Genomic DNA, 20322 nt, shown 5'->3' with positions numbered 1-20322 from the left:
CTTTTGTTTGTTAAACTTTTTTTTTTTTTAAGATTTTATTTATATATTTGATGGAGAGAGAGAGACAGCGAGAGAGGGAACACAAGCAGGGGGAGTGGGAGAGGGAGAAGCAGGCTTCCCGTAGAGTGGGGAACCCAATGTGGGGCTCTATCCCAGGACCCCGGGGTCATGACCTGAGCCTAAGGCAGACGCTTAATGACTGAGCCCCTCAGGCGGCCCCATTCTTAAACTTTTGACAACAAGCAACATTTTATGACAAGGAAAGTAACAATTGCCACAGAGGCCAGTAGGAACCCAATCATATCCAAAGAGTGGTACTGGAACTAGGGGAGGTTGTAAGAAGCTGGGCGTAGGTACTTGGCTCCTTTATGACGAATGACAAACTCAATCCAGAGGACTGCTCCATCCAGAGGCTTTATAAGCTGATCATGATGAATGGTTGATAACCACATAGCATTCTCTTTATAGCTGAAAGAAAATCAAATGATTTACAGAACAAAGTAGAAAAGTGAAAATTTTCATGTGGATGGTAAAAATGAGTGCCACATAACAACTGGAAGAAAATTCTATTATTTTTTTTAGAGACAATTATAGAGATCTTTATGGGCTGGAATTTGTTGAATGTCTAGGATTTCAAACTGAAGAAAAAAAAGTTGGGAGATGACAAGTATTTCTAGCTTAGAAAGTGGAATGAGTTAAGTTCCCCAAGGCAAAAAAAAAAAAATTACAATATTTTGACATGCAAATTTTGAATTATCCAGTAAGGAATTGTTAATAGATCTGGTAAGCACATTTCAAAATACTATAATAATCCAGAGATAGGAGACAAAATCCTTGTGAGGTTCAGGGAAATGTCTGGGCAGAGCTGATCCAAGAGCTGGTAGTGACTTGATAACAGTGAATTAGTGGTTGCAAGTGTGGAATGGATTGTGTTGGTTTGGGTCTTGATTCTGACACTTTGCTTTTTTATCATTTCTGTTTCTCAGTTTTTATCATTTCTGTTTCTGTTTTTCATTTCTCTTTTATCATTTCTGTTTCTCAGGATAGGAATAGTACCTTTCTTAATCTTAACGATTTTGAGGAATAATGTATTGATTCCTGGAGATGTCCCTATCATTTAGAGACTCCGTTTGTGTTTGGTATTGTTTTTCTTGTTAGTACTGTCATTTTAGAATGTGGAGAGTGCTCAACATTTCTCTTGCAGGCATTGCCAGTTGCATTTGTTTCTACTGTTGAAATGATTATGGACTAACAGAAAGAAGAAGGATTAATAAAGAGGGCTTACAAACTTCAGATCACAATGTGCTATGGCACTGTAGCAAGAACTGTGGAGGTAACTTCTGTCCCTGTCCTGTGAAAACCACTGAGAGCACCACTGGGTTTTTGAGAGGAGGGAAGTAATCCTGAAACATATCTGTAATACAATAGGGAACAACTATAATGAAGAAGTTACTTAATCCGTACAAAGAACTTAGTACAGTGTGTACCAGTATCATAAACATTCAATACATATCCGCTAATAAATTTTCTTCATTTTGGGGGCACAGCTTTACCTTACTAAGAATTAAAAAATGTAAAAAGACATCAATTTTAGAAAGATACGCTTTTACATAAAACTGCCAGATCAAAGATACCTTAAAAAAAAACAACAAAAATGTGCTTCCCATGGTGCTTATTTAGGATGAGTAATAGTTGGGCTAAATTAAAATTAAATAACATTACTTTTAAAATGCAGATGTCCCCTGTGATATAACCAAACATTCACAAAATTTTATTTCTAAAGTCATGGAAAAAAAGGGGAAATATATGCTTAATTATGATAATTAGTAATAGTAGGAAGAGTATAGCAAATTAATGTATATACTGAAATAATTTGGAAATCAAATATTTCTGGTCCAGAAAGTTTGGCTTTTAAATGGGCGCCTGGGTGGCTCAGTCGTTAAGCATCTGCCTTCGGCTCAGGTCATGATCCCAGGGTCCTGGGATTGAGCCCTGCATCGGCTCCCTGCTCAGTGGGAAGCCTCCTTCTCTCCCACTCCCCCTGCTTGTGTTCCCTCTCTCACTGTGTCTCTCTCTGTCAAATAAATAAAATCTTAAAAAAAAAAACAGGAATATTCCAATAGATATCTTCCAAGTCAATTACTTTTTGATTTTATAGTTCTATCAAAACAAAAACAAGCATAACAAAAATTAAGAATATAACGGCATTTATAAGTAGTATTCACAAAGTTTTAATTGGATAAATCTGAAAGTTGTAGTTATTTATTGTTTATCAATGATGGGATCAAAATATTAGCATAGAAAATTTTGGAAGTGTTTAATGGGAATTTGAGATCGGTAACATGCTGGTTTACAGAAATTAAACCATTTTAGAAGAGTTTAAAACAGTTGAGTTATGCTGAAAGTTGTAATTGTGCAGATTAGTACTGTTGTAACATTCATGGTTCCCTGCTTCAACCTGATTCTCAATGCTTCCTCTTAATCTTTCTGTTAACCATTTTGGTGATTCTTTTTATTGATTATGTCAAAAATTTCTTTACTATCTTTAAACGTCTTACAAGCTTTTTCCCTAAAACTACCAAAAAAAACTTACTTTTACACAATGGATTATTGATGGTGGTCTTCAAAGCATTGAGCAAATCTTAGTCATAATTGTTTTCATATTTGGACTCATTGCTTCCTGCCTGCCTTTCATATGAGCATCTCTCTAGAAATAGTATCTAGTAAAAAAAAAAATTGTACTCACGAAGGATCATTAATGACTGTCCTCAATGCACTGAGCAAATCTGTACTTGACACTGTGTTCAAGTTCAAACTAACAGCTGTTCCCTTGGCCTTCATGTGAGTGATGTTATCAGGTTGATCCGCAAACAAAGGAATGCCCGCCATAGGGATACCATGATAGATGTGGCCTTATAGATGCCATTGGTTCCACCATGAGTTATAAAAGCTTTGGTTTTTGGATGACCTAGGATTGAGTGAATTTCACTAAAATTATTATATCTTTAAAATGAGAAATGAACATTGTAATGGACTGAATCTAGAGGCAGTGTTTTTCTTTTTTTAGATAACAGATTATTATACATGTGAAACTGCATTTAAATTACTTTCAGAACTCAGCAAGAAGCATGTAAGTCTGCTAGTATGTAATGTAATGAAGATTACATTAAAGAAGTGTGTTTGACTTCAAAAATGAATACAAGATTGGCAGGCGAACAAATGGAAAGAACATTTTGGATAAAAAGAAACAGCATGTGGGGCACCTGGGTGGCTCAGTCGTTAAGCGTCTGCCTTCGGCTCAGGTCATGGTCCTGGGATCCAGCCCTGCATCAGGCGCCCTGCTCAGCGGGAATCCTGCTTCTCCCTCCCCCACTCCCCCTGCTTGTGTTCCCTCTCTTGCCGTGTCTCTCTCAAACAAAATCTTAAAAAAAAAAACGTGCAAAAAGAGGGGGGCATGTTAGAAACATTCTCTTAAATAAGTGATTGAGTCTGATATGAAGGGTGTGTCAGGGTAGCAGGAAGAGTGATGGTGGTGGCACTGGAACCAGAGGAAGGAGAAGCTACATTTAATCATAAAATGTGTTATTAATGCAAAATATTGTAGAATTTTTTCCTATAGAAAATGGAGAACCACTGATAGAAGAGCTGTTCTTTTTCAGTAGCATTTGAAGTACCCCTGCAAATAGGAGAAAGATAGGTATAATTCAAAGACAGCAACAATTTAGGATGTTACTGAAAAATTCACCTGTGAGAAGTAATTATACCTGAAATAAAAGGTGTTTTGATTCTGGCCATAAGGAATGTGACTATGTAATAAAATGCCAACTTTTATATTTTTTCCTAGGACTAGAAATAATACAAGTAAGTTTTATTTTTTAGTATTTCAATAGTAAATGCTCAATAAATTCGTTTTTTGTTGAGCTTTTGCTCTGCTCAGCTGTTATCAGCTGTCACCAGCTGTCACTCATGTTTTCAGTATTTGTTCTCCAGAGTCATACCAAGAAGGTCATTTTGGGGGATCCACTTATACAGCTGAGTATTGAGTCCTAAGGTTTGTGGTTTCTTGCCATCAAATCTCCATAGAACCTGTTGGGGTAAAAAATATACCTATTCTATGAGTTGAACTTCAAAGTTTTACAGCATATTAGAATTCTAGAGAGATTTAAAGACCTCTAGTTAAATGCCTTCCATATGACGGCCGAGGAAATGAGGACAGGGGGTGTTAGGTAATGAGAACCAATAAAACACTGATGTAATAGAAATGCTCATATAACATGTACCTATTTTTTATGTTCAGATATGGAATAAAGTCATGGCATTTCACACATCGTGGCATAGACAAATAGTGGCATAAATTATCAATGACAAATTCATATATTTAAGAAATTGTTAGGCAATCATGATTCCAGTACAGAAAACAGTTGCAAATTATACGTTTATTTTGCTATATATACTGTTGTTTTCTAAACTTAAATATTAACCTGTATTTCTTTTTGTCACAGAAGGGAATTTACTTATATCCACCTGTTTCTCAAGTTCTTATATTGGAGTTTTACATTTTTTGATGTACAAGAAGGCTAATCTATGCAATCAGGTGCTTGTGAGAAGTATTTGTGTTTCCTTATAAATTATTAATTCTGCTTAGGAAGTAAGTATAACTTCTTTTAGATTATAAATTGTTAAGCATTACCTCCAAGAAAAATTTGTTGATAATTTTTGACATGAACTCAGAGTATTACCACTATTGCTAGGTTTGGAAATTCTTTTGATTTAGAAAGAGCTTGTTGATAATTTACAAATAACAACATGGATGTTGAAAAAATTCCAAAATCGGAGTGCTAAAATTTATTCAGCTGACTTTTAACACTTCAAAAATGAGGCACATAGCATTGCCTATGCCAGTACCAAAATCTGGTGTCGACTTTGGAATTTCCAAGCAATCCCCATAAACTGGATTACAATTTATTAGTGTTTAACTTCTATTTGTTATGTGAATATAAAGTAACTTTAGATTCTCAGCAAAAAATTAACATAGGTGATTAGGTGAAGATTGTATCAGATAAGAAAAGTTACTTATATATTAGTAAAAACTAATATTTTATGGAGGAGGCATCTGAGCCCTTTTCATGCCAGTCTTCCTTCTGCCTGACCCCTTTTTTCCCTTCTTCCTCAGTCAGGAGCAGTAATCTGATTGATTAGAAGCAGAGTCCATTTGAGGCCAGGGTTCACCTCAAGGACAGGACCCATATCCACCCTTGATCTTTTACCTTCCCATTTCAGACTTTGGTAGGGCCCATTCAACTGGGGCAGACCCATTTTTCTTTCTCTAAATCATTGTGGCTTGCTTGGACACCCGGACACAGCTTGGTGAGCTCTGGCTATCCTTTCTCTGAATAGCACCCTGAAAAGCACACTGAATAGGCCTATCCAAAGTTTAGGGGAAATAAAAGAGGCCAGGATTACATGGAAAACACAAAAACTGCATGGTGCATTCAGATTTTTATCAATATTGCATAACATTGTGCTGGTACAGCTACTATTAAAGTTTAACTTTTTCCTGATAACATCTGTAGTGTGTACAGTGCCCTCAGGAATCCTTCATCGAAAAGAAACAAGTGACAAAATTTGGAGATTTTTGTACCTGTCCACAATACCATTATAATACCAAAATTTCATACTGCACCTCATATGTGTGTGTATGTGTGTATATGTATATATCACAGTTTTAATGTCAAAGTTATCATCAATAAAATAATACCCTCTGTACTACTACAGCATCTGCCATGTGTATTTTAGTTTTTAAACCGATATCTGAGATAAATTGTAGTTGTAATAGTTTACCTTTCTTGCAGGAAATGTTTGTAATCAAAACTTAGAGAGTTTGACTCATTAAGTAGCTGTTCACTAAAAGGTATTTTATCTACCTTTTGTGGAATTTGGCAAGAGCTGATGCAATCACATTGGCTCTTCTGTCATGTTACTGACCATCGACCCCAGAGTGAAAACCACAGTACCATTTTCTCCAGAGCTCTGGGCAAACTCTTCCATTTCCTGTGAAGAAAGAATTTGCTCCATCACAAAAGAGGAACAGCAAAGCAAGCACTGTTGAAAGGAGTACTATAAACAAATAGAGAAAATCAAATATAATCAGGAATTAAAGTAGCATCTTTTTTTTAAATCGTAAAATATATATAAATTTTACCATCTTAATTGTACCTAAGTGTACTCAGTAGGTATATTGTGCAATCAATCTTCAGAACTTTTTTATCTTCTAAAACTGGAAGTCTATACCTATTAAAAGAACTTTATTTCCCTTTTTCTCAGCCCTTGGCAATCCTCATCCTATTTTCTGTTTCTATGAATTTGGCAAGTCTAGATACCTCATATAAGTTGTACAGTATTTGTCTTTTTGTGACTGACTCATTTCACAAAACAACTTTGTCCATGTTGTGACAGATGTTGAATTTCTTTCCTTGTAAAGGCTGAGAAATATTCCATTGTTTGTATTTACCACATTTTGTTTATTAATCTGTTGATGGCCACTTGGGTTGCTTTGGCCTCTTGGCTCTTGTTAATAGTGCTGCCGTGAACATGGGTCTGCAAATATCTCATCTGGATCCTGATTTCAGTTCTTTTGGATATATACTCAGAAGTGGAATGGGGGGATCATGGGGTAATTCTGTTTTAATTTTTTTGAGGAAACTCCTTGTTTTCAGTAGTGGCTGTTTTATTAACAGACCTAATCCTCAGGTCCTTTGGAAAGAGATGTATGCATGAGGTCAATTCCTTCTATTATGTATATTTGTGTAAATGAGTGTGTGTGTAGGCAAGAAATGAAATAGAGCCTGTGCACAATTGTGAGGGGGAGATACTTTTAGACAATAATAGACAGTATACCCAGACTCTTATCAATAATGTTATTTATTACTATGGTAGATTCTTGGAAGTAGGACACACACAGCAGGATCTTAAGTTAACTTTAATTCTTTATTATAGTTCTACTAAATCATTTGTTTTTATTCCAGACAGATTTTCTGGAGTATTATTTTAGTCATTAGTATTTCACTTCCCTGACTATGAGCACTAAGAAAATGTTACTTATGATTAAGATAACTTTATAACATTATCTCAGGCCTATAATCCTTTATACCTTACCTTAAACCTTGTCAAAATTTCCCAAACTCTCTCCCTAAATTACTAATTGCTGATATTGAGGAGTGTCATATTATAGTTTGGAATTTCTATGAAATCATCCTGCAGTCTTCTTTATAACCCAGAAATATATTGTGTCGTTACCTTTTTTGAGTAACAGTATTGTGGGTTTGTTTACATATGACACCCTTTGCCCTGAAATCATACTGTAAAATTGATGTCTCGTTAGAATGTGCTTTCTGTGACTGGCGGTGAGGGGCGGGGCCCTGGTCATCACCACAGTGAGGGCCCCAGGGAGCACTTGAACCACAGCAGAGCTGTGATCACCCTCCTGAGTAGCTCAGTTAAGACTAGATAAAGCTCCTGGTGAAGATGTGTTTGCCTGGAATTGTTTCAGAGTCATTTTGTCTTCTTGTCCCTGATCCATGCCAATTAAAAAATATATATATATATTACTTTCTATGCTAGAATGACTCCACATTGTTCAGTGTACTCTCCTTCCAAAGGGGGGAAAATGTAGTTTCCTGGATACCTGATCAAAACCATATGCTTATCCTTTCTCCCTCCCTTCCCTTCCCTTGCCTTGCCTTGCTGGTGCCTGTGCCTTTTTGCCTTTTTGCCTTTACCTTTTTGCCTTGCCTTGCCTTCCCATCCTCCATCCTCCATCATCTCTTTTTTTCTCTCTGGAACATAATGATCTAGCTTTCCAATATAAAAGCTATACTTTCTCATCCTAATCATTGTCATAAAACTTTTCAAAATCATTTTTACAGAGAAAGGAAACAGTTTTCCAACTTCAGTAGTCTTTTTTTTTTTTTTAAAGATTTTATTTATTCATCTGAGACACAGAGATAGAGCATGAGCAGGGAGAAAGGCAGAGGGAGAGGGAGAAGCAGGCTCCCCGCTGAGCCAGGAGCCCGATGTGGGGCTCGATCCCAGGACCCTGGGATCCTGACCTGAGCCGAAGGCAGACGCTTAACATCTGAGCCACCCAGGCGCCCCCAACTTCAGTAGTCTTGTATACTATATTTTGTAGAGCATTCTTCAAAAGTATAATTCCACCCTGATGGCATTTTCCTATGACTCACATAGTGCGTCCTGGTATAATGTGTGTGATTCCAGTGACTGTAGCTGCAGTTAAGATTACCTATTTTCAGTGTTTTCTTTCACTGGCCTAAAGCTTCTTCATCCATGCTGTGGAAGATTATTCCCTATAGTATTATACTAATAGATTTTCTGCAGATTAATCACTGATATGGACTGGTGGTTCTCATTCCCTGACATCCTTATGAAAATAAGCTTATTGCAAGAAAATTTGCGAAAGTATAAAAAATTGCAAAAAAGGAAATAAGATTTACTCATACTGTCTACCTGGGGATATGCCTGGTTTAGAATTTGCTTTCTTTTTTTTTTAATTGAAAAGTATACATAACATTGTGCAACTTAAGGTGCACAACATGTTGACCTCATACATTTATATATTGTAATGATTTCCATCGTAATTATAGCATCTCATGTCACATAATTATTTCCTTTTTGTGGTTAGGGTAATTAAGATCTAGTCTTTTAGCAAGTTTGAGGATTATAATACATTATTTTTGTATTCACTATACGGTGTATCAGCTAAGACATTACTGCTAGTTGCAAGTTTGTACCCTTAAACAGTATGTCTCCTATTACCCCACTTGCCAGGATGGTTAGCTCCTGATAACCACCATAACCGTTCATGATTCCACATATAAGTGATATCATATAGTATTTATTTTTCTCTCTTTTTGAAAAGATAAAGTTGACAAACCTTTTATATAGACTAAGAAAAAAAGACTCAAAATTAGAAATATGAGAGGAGACATTATAATTGGTAACACAGAAATGCATAGGATCATAAAAGACTACTATGAACAATTATATGCCAACAGGTTAGATAACCTAGAAGAAATGGATAAATTCTTAGAAAAACACAACCTGCCAAGACTGAATAATGAAAAGTAGACATTTGAACAGACCAATAATGAGTAAAGAGATTGAATCAGTAATCAAAAACCTCCCAACACAGAAATTCCCCAGGAACAGACTACTTGTGAATTCTACCAAACATATAAAGAAAAATTAATGCTGGCCCTTCTCAAATTCTTCCGAAAACTTGAAGAGGAGGAAGCACTTCCAAAATCCTTCTCCAAGGCCAGCATTACCCTGATACTAAAGCCAAATAAGGACGCAAGAAAGAAAACTATAAATCAATATCCCTGATCAATATAGATACAAAAATTCTCAACAAAATGTTAGCAAACTGAATTTAAGACCATACTAAAAGGATTATACACCATAACCAGGTGGGATTTATCCCTCGGATACAAGGATGGTTCAACATGGAAATCAATGACAGTAATACTGATCACATTAATAGAATGAAAGACAAAAATAACATGATCCTCTCAATAGAGGCAAAAGATTTGACAGAATACAGCATCATTTCATTACAAAAACTCTCAACATATTGGGTATAGAAGGGACACAGCTCAACATAATAAAGGTTATATATGGCAAACCCACAACTAACATTATATTAAATGGTGAAAAATTGGAAGCTTTTCCTCTAAGATCAGGAAGAAGATAAGTATGCCACTCCTGACACTCTTACTCAGTATGGTACTAGAAGTCCTAACTAGAGCAAGTAGGCAGATAAGAAATAAAAGGCATCCAATTGGAAAAGAATAAGTAAGATTGTGTTCATTTGCAGATGATATGATTTTGTATATAGAAAATTCCAAAGACTCACCCAAACTGTTGGAACTAATCAACTAATTTAGTAAAGTTGCAGATATAAAATTGACATACAGAAATCAGGTGCACTTTTACACACCAATAATGAAACATCTGAAAAATACTGTGCTATTCACAAGAGCATCAAATAGGTGTAAATTTAACCAAAGAAGTGAAAGGTCAGTACAAGAAAACTATGAGACATTGTGGGGAAAAAATAGAAGACACAAAGTGGAAAGATATCCCATGTTCATGGATGCAAAGAAAATATTGCTAAAATGTCCACACGACCTAAAGCCATCCATAGATTCAATGCAATCCCTATCAAAATGTCAATGACAGGAGCACCTGGGGGTGAACGGTGTTAGGAAAACTGCATATACATGCAGAAAAATGAAATTGGACCCCTATTTTACACCACTCACAAAAATTAACCCGAATATATCAGAGACTTAAACATAAGATCTGATACCATAACACTCCTAAAAGGAAACATTGGGAAGAAACTCTTTGACATTGGTCTTGACAGTGATTTTTTTGGACATGAGACCAAAACCACAAACAACAAAAGCAAAACCGAAAAGTGGGACAACATCAAACTTAGTAGCTTTCACACAAAGAGACAACAAAATGAAAAAGCAACCTACAGAATGGGAGATAATTTTTGCAAACCATATATTGGATAAGAGGGCTAATATAAAAATATATAAGGAACTCCTACAACCCAATTACAAAAAACAAACAATGTGATTAAAAAATGGGCAGAGGAACTACATAGACATTTTACCAAAGAAGACATCCAAATGGCCAACAGGTACATAAAAAGATGCTCAACATCACTAATCATTAGGGAAATTTGAATCAAAACCGCAATGATATATCACCTCATGCCTGTTAGAATAGCTATTATTAGGAAGTGATAAGTGTTGGCGAGGATGTGGAGAAAAATGTATCCTTGTACACCATATATGGGAGTGTAAATTGATTCAGCCACTAATGATAAACAATATGGAGATTCCACAAAAACTAAAAATAGATCTACCCTATAATCCAGCAATTCCACTTCGGAGTGTATACTCAAAGAAAAACAGGATATTGACAAGATATATGCACTCCCATGTTTGTTGATTATTTACAGCAACCAGTGGAAACAACCTAAGTGCCATTTGTGACCATATGGATGGGTCTTGAGGACATTATGCTAAAATTTGTATGTTTTCATTCTAATCTTTACTCATATAATTAAATCTACATTATGAGGAACTTGCAAACTGTTTTCCAAAGTGGCTGTACCATTTTTAATTCCCAGAAGCAATATATAAAGATTTTAATTTCCCCATATTCTTGCCAACACTAGTTGTTATTTGTCTTTTTGTTTACAGCTATGCTACTGGGTATGAGGTTGTATCTTATTGTGGTTTTGACTTCTATTTCCCTGATGCCTAATGATGCTGAGCATCTTTTTCATGTGCTTATTGGCTATTTGTGTATCTTCCATGTAGAAATTTCTTTTAGATATTTTGCTCATTTTTGATTGGATTATTTGTCTTATTGAATTGTAGGAGTTCTTTATGTGTTTTCAGTACAAGCTCATCATCAGACATGATTTGCAAATATATTCTCCAATTCTGTGGGTTGGTTTTTTTTTTTTTTTTTTTTTTTTACTCTTTTGGTGGTATCCTTTGAAGCACACGGTTTTAATTTTGATGAAGTCCCACTAATATAAATTTAATTTGGTTGCTTGTGCTCTTAGTGTTATACCTAAGAAACCATTGTTAAATCCAAGGTTACAAATATTGCCCCCATGTTTTCTATTATGAGCTTTTAAAATGATTATTCCATCTTACATTAGATTTTTGATCCATTTTGAGTTAATTTTTGTATATGGTTTGAGGTAGGGGGGTCCAATTTCATTCTTTTACATGTGGATAATTAATTGTCCTCAAAGAATTTATTCTGGATTGTAAAATCAATTCCAAAGATCTACGTCTATCCCTTTGCCTATAACACGCTCTTGAGTGCTGTAGATTGGTAGCTGGCTTTGAAATCAGGAAGTGACTTAGATCTTTTTTAATTTCCTTTCACAATACTTTAGAGTTTTCAACAGTATGAGTTTTGAATTTCTTTTGTTAAATTTATTTGTATTTTATTCTTCTGATGGTATTGTAAATGGAATTGTTTTCTTAATTTTATTTTGGAGTGGTCATTGCAAATGTATAGAAATGCAGTTGATTTCTGTATATTGATCTTGTATCCTGATAACTTGCTTAGTTTGTGTTTTGATCCAATATTATTTTAGTGGCACCCTTTAGATTTTCTCTACATAATATCATGTCATCTGCCAATAGGGATAAATTTGTTTCTTCGTTTCAAATTAGGATTTATTTTATTTCACATTCTTGTCTAATGTCTTAGCTTAGTACCTACATAACACATTGAACAGAAGTGAAGAGAGTGGCTTTTCTTGTCTTTTTCCTTATCTATGAAAGAAAGCATTTAAGTCTTTCACCATTAACATTGGCATGGGTTTTTTGTAGGTCCTTTTTTTCAGTTTGAGGAAGTTCAATTCTATTCCTAGTTTACTGAGTATTCTTATCATGAAGTTTGTTGGAGCTCATGAAATAAAGAATTTGTTTGCATTTATTAAGATGATCATGCAATTTTGTCTTTTATTCTGTTGGTATGTGGTATTATATTAACTGATCTTTCAGATGTTAAAGCCACTTTGCTTTCTGGGATTAATTCCACTTTTTTGTGTGTGTATAATTCTTTTTATATGGTTAAGGATTTGGTTTGTTAGCATTTTGTTGAGGATTTTTATGTATATTCATAAGGAATACTGGTCTATTGTTTTCTTGTGATGTCCTTATTTGGTTTTAGTATCATGTTTTATTTGGTATCATGTATTTTCTTGTATTTTTGGAGGATTTTTAAAAAGAAACGATACTAATTTTTCTTTAAATTCTTGGTAGAATCCATCTGGACCTGGGCTTTCCTTTGTGATAGTTTTTTGATTACTAATTCAGTCCCTCTTTCTGTTGTTATGGGTCTATTCAGATTTTCTGTTTCTGCTTGAGTTATTTCATAGTTCATGTTTTTCTAGTGATTTGTCCATTTGACCTAGTTATCTCATTTGTTGGCATGCGGTTTGTATTAGTATTCTGTTAGGATCCTTTTTATTTGCCTAAGGTTGGTAGTAATATCTCCAATCTCATATCTTATTTTAGAAATGTGAGTCTTCTCTTTTTTTGGGTGTCCATCCAGCTAAAGGTTTATTAATTTTGTTGATATTTGGAAAGAACCAAATTTTGGTTCTGTTCTTTTGCTTTATTGTTATTCTCTATTTTTTGGTATTCCAACTCTAATCTTTGTTATTTTCTTTCCTCTACTAGCTTTGGGTTTTGTTTGCTCTTTTTTTTTTTTCTAGTTTCTGTGTTTTAAAAATCTGTTTTCCAGTTTTACTGAGATATATTAGCATATAACACTGTAAGGTATACCACTTAATAATTTGGTATATGTATTGTGAATTGATTACTATAAATTCAGTTAACATCCATCACCTCATATAGGTATAATTTTTTCTTGTGATGGGAACTTTTAAGATCTCTCTTAACTACTTTCAAATATACAATACAATGTCATTAACTATAGTCAACATGTTGTATATTACATCCCCAGATCTTATTTATGTTATAACTAAAAGTTTGTACTTTTTGACCACCTTGACCCATTTCCCCCAAACTCCAGCTTTGGCAACCACCAGTCTGTTCTCCATTGCTAGGAGTTCAGTTTTTTTTATTTCACATATAAAAGAGATCATACAGTATTTGTCTTCTCTGTCTGATTTATTTCACTTAGCATCATGCCCTCGAAGTCCATTCATGTTGTCACAAATGGCAGGATTTCTTTCTTTTTTGTGATTGTATAATATTCCTAGGTGTGTGTGTGTGTGTGTGTATATATATATATATATATATATATATATATATCCATTCATCATTGATGGACACTTAGAATGTTCCTATGTTATGGCTATTGTAAATAATGTCAAAATAAACATGGGAGTGCAGATACCTTTTTGAGATAGTGATTTCATTTCCTTGGGTAGCTGGGTCATATGATAGTTCTATTTTTAATATTTTAAGGAACCTCCATAGTGTTTTCCATGGTGGCTGCACCAAGTTACGTTCCCACCAGAAGTGTACAAGGGTTTCTTTTTCTTCACATCCTTGCCAACACTCACACATATATGGTCTCTTGTCTTCTTCATAACAGCCATTCTAATAGGTGTGAGGTGATATCTCATTATTTTGTTTTGCAATTCCCTGATAATTAGTGATGTTGAGCATCTTTTCATGTACCTATTGGCCATTTGTATGTCTTCTTGGAAAAATATCTATTCAGTTCCTCTACCCATTATTTTAATTGGATTGCTTGTTATTTTGCTATTAAGTTACATGAGTTCTTTATATATTTTGGATATTAACCCCTTATCAGAAATATAATTTGTAAATATTTTCTCCCGTTCTGTAAAAATTACCTTTTCTTTTTCTTGATGGCTTCCTTTTCTGTGCAGAAGCCTTTTATTTTGGTGTTATCCCACTGGTTTATTTTGCTTTTGTTGCTTTTGTTTTATGTGTTATATCCAAAAAATTATTGCCATGATCGGTGTCAAGGAGCTTATCCCCTATGTTTTCCTCCTTGAAGTTTTATAGTTTCAGGTCTCACATTTAAGTTTTCAATCCATTTTGGGTTAATTCTTGTTTTGTATGTGGCTGTCCGGTTTCCCCAACCACATTTATTGAAGAGAGTGTCCTTTCCCTATTGCATATTCTTGCCTCCTTTGTCTTAGTTGACCATATATGTGTGAGTTTATTTCTCGGCTCTCTCTCCTATTCCATTGTTCTATGTGTCTGTTTTTATGCCAGTATTATACTTTTTTGATTCCTATAGCTTTGTAATATGATTTCAAATCAGGAAGTATGATGTCTTTAGCTTTGTACTTGTTTTTCAAGATTGCTTTCACTGTTTGGGATCTTTTGTGGTTTCATACAACTTTTGGGATTATTTGTTCTATTTCTGTGAGAAATACTATTGGAATTTTGATAGAGATTGCATTGAATCTGTAGATTGCTTTGGGTATTGTGGGCATTTTAACAATATTAATTCTTCCAATACATGAGCATGAAATATCTTTCCACTTATTTGAATTTTCTTCAATTTCTTTCATCAGTCTCTTTAGTTTTCAATGTATAGATTTCCCATCTCCCTTGTTAAATGTATTTAAGTATTTTATTATTTTTTTAAAGATTTTTATTTATGAGAGACAGTGAGCGCAAGCAGGGGAGGGATAGGGACAAGAAGACTTCACACTGAGGGTGGGGAGCTTGATGAGGGGCTCGATCTCATGACCCTGAGATCATGACCTGAGCTGAAATCAAGAGTCAGATGCTTAACTGACTGAGCCACCCAGGTGCCCCAGTATTTTCTTCTTCTTGATGCAATTATAGAATGGGGTTGCTTTCTTAATTTCTCTCCCCCTTTTTTTTGGTAGTTTTATGTTTTTACTAACACAAATACAACAGGCACATAAGCTGTCTATTCACTTTCTTCACCCTGCTTTCTGGCATTGGGATTGATGACTCTGATGGCCAGCTGGGCTGCTTTTTCTGCAATGACTTTGTGGTTCTTGGAGGAGACATTATGAGCAATCTCTGCACATCAGCAGCACTTCAAGCTCCTTGACGTCGTGAAGTAGGAACTTCCAGAAGCCACTGGGCAGCATGTGCTTTGTTTTCTTGTGGCTCCCATAACCAATGTTGGGCATCAAAATCTGGCCCCTGAATCTTCTGTGTACCCTATTGTCAGTACCTCTGGGTTTCTGCCGGTTGTGTTTTATTTTGACATATCGGTCTGACTGATGCTGGCTGAACTTCTTGGTCCTCTTTTTAATGATCTTGGGATTTACCAGAGGTCTGAGGGCAGCCATGATACTGAGTAGGAGATGGCTGCTGCCTTCTCAGGCAAAGCTGAGAAAGAGAGCTTAATTTCTCCTTCAGATAGTTGATGTTAGTGTATAGAAATGCAACTGATTTTTGTGTATTGATTTTGTATACTACAACTTTACTGACTTCCTTTATACTTCTAGTAGTTTTTTTTTTTTTTTTGGTTTATGCAACTTTATTGAAGAAAAATCAGTTACTAGCAGGGTTGATCACTCATCCATTGACAACTTATACCATTTATTCGGTGCTATATTAAACAGTGTGTTGGAAGACAGATTAACTAATAGCTCCAAACCTCCTAACAATTTAAATGAGGATTACAAAATGTTTGAGACCCTAGTTTTGAATACAAAGGGTGTTTGACTTCCAATTTCTATCCTCTCTAGAACAAGAACAGGTCATTCCTTTATTGACATGCATAAAATACATCACATTTTTTGTTCTGCTGATGCTATAAATACAATACCAATTTTCCAGCCACATCAGTATGAGCATAAAGTATATCATGTAACTTCGAATCAGTAACAGTGGAAAGCTTAAAAAAGACTGGGTGCTAGAATAATGCTGCTTCCTTTGATGTGACAACTGAACATCCATCTCCCTCCCCCTCAGATGATTGCTTCAGCATGTTAGAGCAGTGAGGAAACATGCTCCATTTTTTAAAAAATTCTGAATCTTGGACAACTGTTCTCTTGTAACTACTTTACAGTTTCTAAAATCAATTATTATTGAAAGCTGGAAGAACTTAAGTCTTCTCAGATGAGCATTGAATGAATGGAGGGAGGTAAACAAAAAATAAAATTAAAAAAGATAAGGTCTGATAGGGGAGCAGCTGGATAAGAATATAAAAAAAAAGGAACAGTAATTTAAAGTTTATTCCAGCTATAATGCAGGTTATTTGACTTTAAGGTAGCATGACATGACATAGTTCTGAGTCCATTCCCAAGATATTCTGTTGTACTTATCTCTGCCTGTTTTATAGATCCATGCAATCTCTGGTACTAGGGGGTCATCTGGGTTTGAATCACATAGCAATGAACAAATGGATAAAAGAACTTTAGAAATAGTTAAAGCAGGAGACCATTTTGATCTTAGACTATCAAGACAAATGCTGCCATTACTGTTAATATTTGGATGATAAACTTGTTGTAAATGCAACCTTAGGTGGTTTGAAGGTATAATCTATAGGAAAATGAATTGTCAAAAAGAATACACTGTACATTGCCTTGATATGAGCTATCATTAAGTCCCATAATTGTTGCTTGCCAATGAAACATGCAATCCCCAACTAGACCTGCAGAACATTGTGCTGGTGAGTCATGGGCCAAATCACTAAATTCCTTATTAATCCGTTTCCCTGCTATAGTCTGTGCTTTTTGGCTGGCTCCTCACTGGCTCAGTGTGTACTCAAAGGTCCAGCCAAAACTCTTGATTATCTGGGGTAGCGGGGAAGGATTGTCTCTTCATCTCACACCGGCTCTGACAGACACAGGTGCAGAGAGTCTGGGTCCTCCCTCAAGCTGTAACCTTGGCCTCCTCCCCCTGGGGAAGCTGGTACCTCCACCATAAGGGCTCACATTCAGGCCACAGCCCTCATAGTTGGTTTTCATTCTTTCTGTTTTGTTTTTGTTTTTTTTTTGGTGGAGTCTTTATAGTTTTCTATATATAATATTATGTTACCTGAAAATAGAGACCATCTTAATTTTTCCTTTCCAATTTGGATGATTTTATTTTGTTTTATTTTATTTTTTTAAAGATTTTATTTATTTATTTGACAGAGAGAGACAAGTGAGAGAGGCAACACAAGCAGGGGGAGTGGGAGAGGGAGAAGCAGGCCTCCCGCAGAGCAGGGAGCCTGACACGGGGCTCAATCCCAGGACCCCAGGATCATGACCTGAGCCGAAGGCAGACGCTTAATGACTGAGCCACCCAGGCACCCCTATTTTATTTTTTCTTGTCAATGCCCTGGGAAGGACTGCCAAGTACTGTATTAAATAAAAGTGGCAAGAATGGGTATCCTTTTCTTACTCCTGATCTTAGAGGGAACGCTTTCAGTTTTTCGCCTTTGGGTGTCATCTTAGCTGTAGGATTGCCATATATGGTCTTTATTGGGTTGAAGTGTTTTCCCTCAATACCCACTTTGTTGAGAGTTTATATCATAAATGGATGTCGACTTTTATCAGTTGTTTTTTTCTTGCATTTATTGAGATGATCATATAACTTTTCAGCCCTGATTTTGTTGAGGTGGTATAATCAATACATTGATTGACTTGCAGATGTTGAACCATCACTGGACTAAATCCCACTTGATGGTGTGTGATTCTTTTAATACATCCCTTTAATTTATTGTTAAATTCAGCTTGCTAATATTCTGTTGAGGGCTTTAGCATCTATGCTTATCAGGGATATTGGCCTGTAATTTTCTCTTCTTGTAGTGTTCTTGTCAGGTTTTGGTTTCAGGGTAATGTGGGTCTCATAAAATAAGTTTGAAATTCTTCTCTTTTATTTTTTTTGAAGAGTTTGAGAAGGATTGATATTAATTTTTCTTTAAATGTTTGGTAGAATTTGCGAATGAAGCTATCTGGTCCTAGACTTTTATTTGTTGAGAGATTTGAATACTGATTCAGTCTGCTTACTGATAATTGGTAAGTTCAGACTTTCTGTTTCTTCATGATTCAGTCTTGGTGGGTTGTGTGTTTCCAGGAATTTTCCCATTTCTTTTAGGTTGTTCAAATTTTGGTATATATTTTTTCATAGTAGTCTCTTATGATCTATCACATTTGTGTGGTATCATTTGTGATGTCTCTTCTTTCATTTCTTAATAAAATTTTCTTTTGGGTCCTTTCTCTTTTTTCTTTATTAGTCTAGTTATATGTTTTCTAATTTGTTTATCTTTTCAAAAAAAGGCATTTAGTTTCGTTGATCTTTTCTGTTGTCTTTTTAGTCTCTATTTCTGCTCTGATCTTTGTTATTTCCCTCCCTCTACTAATTTGGGTGTAGTTTATTCTTTTTCTAATTTATTGAGGTGTAAGGTTAGTTTTTTTTTTAAATATGGGATTTTTCTTTTTAGATGTTTATCCATATGAACTTCCCTCTAGAACTGCTTTTACGGCATCTTGTAAGTTTTCTTATTTTCATTTGTCTCCAGATATTTTTTGATTTCCTTTTAATTTTTTCTTTGACCTGTTGGTTGTTTAGTACTGTATTGTTTAATCTCCATGTATTTGTGAATTTTCCAGTTGTCTTTTTTGAATTGATTTCTAGTTTCATAACTATGTAAGGAAAAAATACAGTATTCTTCCTGTGTTTCTCCTTTACTTTTACACTACTACCATGCTCACAACACTTGTGACACTCTGGCCACCAAATATGCAGGGTTTTTGTTTTTTTTAACCACATCAAGCAATTCTCTGTGACACTACCTGGGTGTCCTTGAATTTAACTCAATTCTGACATCAGCTACCTGGAGACAACATCAGAGCTCACAGGTTAAGAGCTGTTGTCTCATGAGATGCCAATTACAAGTAGTACATCCTCTGGTTACCTATAGCTTCTGTTCAACTTGGATACAAATTGGAAGTTTTCATGGCCTCCTCCCCCTTGGTTTTGATTATTTGCTAAAACAGCTCACAAAATTCAGGGAAACACTAAATTATATTTATCAGTTTATTAAAGGATATGGGCAGCCAAATGAAAAGATACATAAGACAAGGTCTAGGAGGTTTTGGAGTCTAGCAGGCTCTATATCAGTGAATTTGGGGTGTATCACCCCCAAATACATGGATATGTTCTCCAATCTGAAAGCTCTCTGAAACCTATATTTTTGGGATTTTTATAAAGCTTCCTACATAAGCATGATCAATATTAACTCCAGTTCTAGCCCCTATCCCCTTTCTAAAGAAGTGGGGGTGAGGTTGAAAATTGCAAGCTCCAATTATGCTGTGGTTTTTCTGGTTTAGCCCCCTTCCCCATCCAGGAGCCCACCTAGAATTACCTCATTAGAAAAAAAGATGCTCTTAGTGCTCTTATCACTTAGGAATTTATAAGGGTTTTAGGAGCCCTGTGTCAGGGACTGGGGTCAAAGACCAAATATTAGAACAAAAGAGGCTCCTAGTGCACGTATCACTAAGGAATTTATAAGGATTTTGGGAGCTCTCTGTTGGGAACTGGGAGCCGAGCCAATATATGTATTTCTTATTATTTCACAATATAACACTTCTGACACATCTGGCCACCAAATCAGGGAAGTTGCTTGATACGATTTCAATTTTCTTAATTTTATTTAGACATTTTTTGTGGCCTAACATATGTTGTAGTTGAAAAATGTCCCAGAGCCAACCGATCAAGTTTTATATCTCCTGTGCTTCTGCTACAAAGGCCAGCATGGCAGTCATGTGTACAA

At 35.4% G+C, this 20322-nt stretch overlaps 3 pseudogenes; all 3 read right to left on the bottom strand.

The window, feature by feature from the left end:
* Nucleotides 1-224: 224 nt before the first annotated feature.
* Nucleotides 225-8880, bottom strand: LOC114206699 (UDP-glucuronosyltransferase 2B18-like; annotated as a pseudogene).
* A 6633-nt stretch (nt 8881-15513) lies between these two features.
* LOC114206725 (large ribosomal subunit protein eL32 pseudogene) lies at nt 15514-15904 on the bottom strand (annotated as a pseudogene).
* A 910-nt stretch (nt 15905-16814) lies between these two features.
* Nucleotides 16815-17197, bottom strand: LOC114206700 (ubiquitin-conjugating enzyme E2 D3 pseudogene; annotated as a pseudogene).
* Nucleotides 17198-20322: the final 3125 nt, after the last annotated feature.

The sequence above is a fragment of the Eumetopias jubatus genome, unplaced genomic scaffold (assembly GCF_037043125.1).
Source record: "Eumetopias jubatus isolate StellerSeaLion01/CBP00866 unplaced genomic scaffold, mEumJub1_p1.0 scaffold_2, whole genome shotgun sequence".
NCBI classification, from domain to species: Eukaryota; Metazoa; Chordata; class Mammalia; order Carnivora; family Otariidae; genus Eumetopias; species Eumetopias jubatus.
Note: the sequence above shows the minus strand (reverse complement) of the source record. Positions and strands in the feature narration are given on the sequence as shown.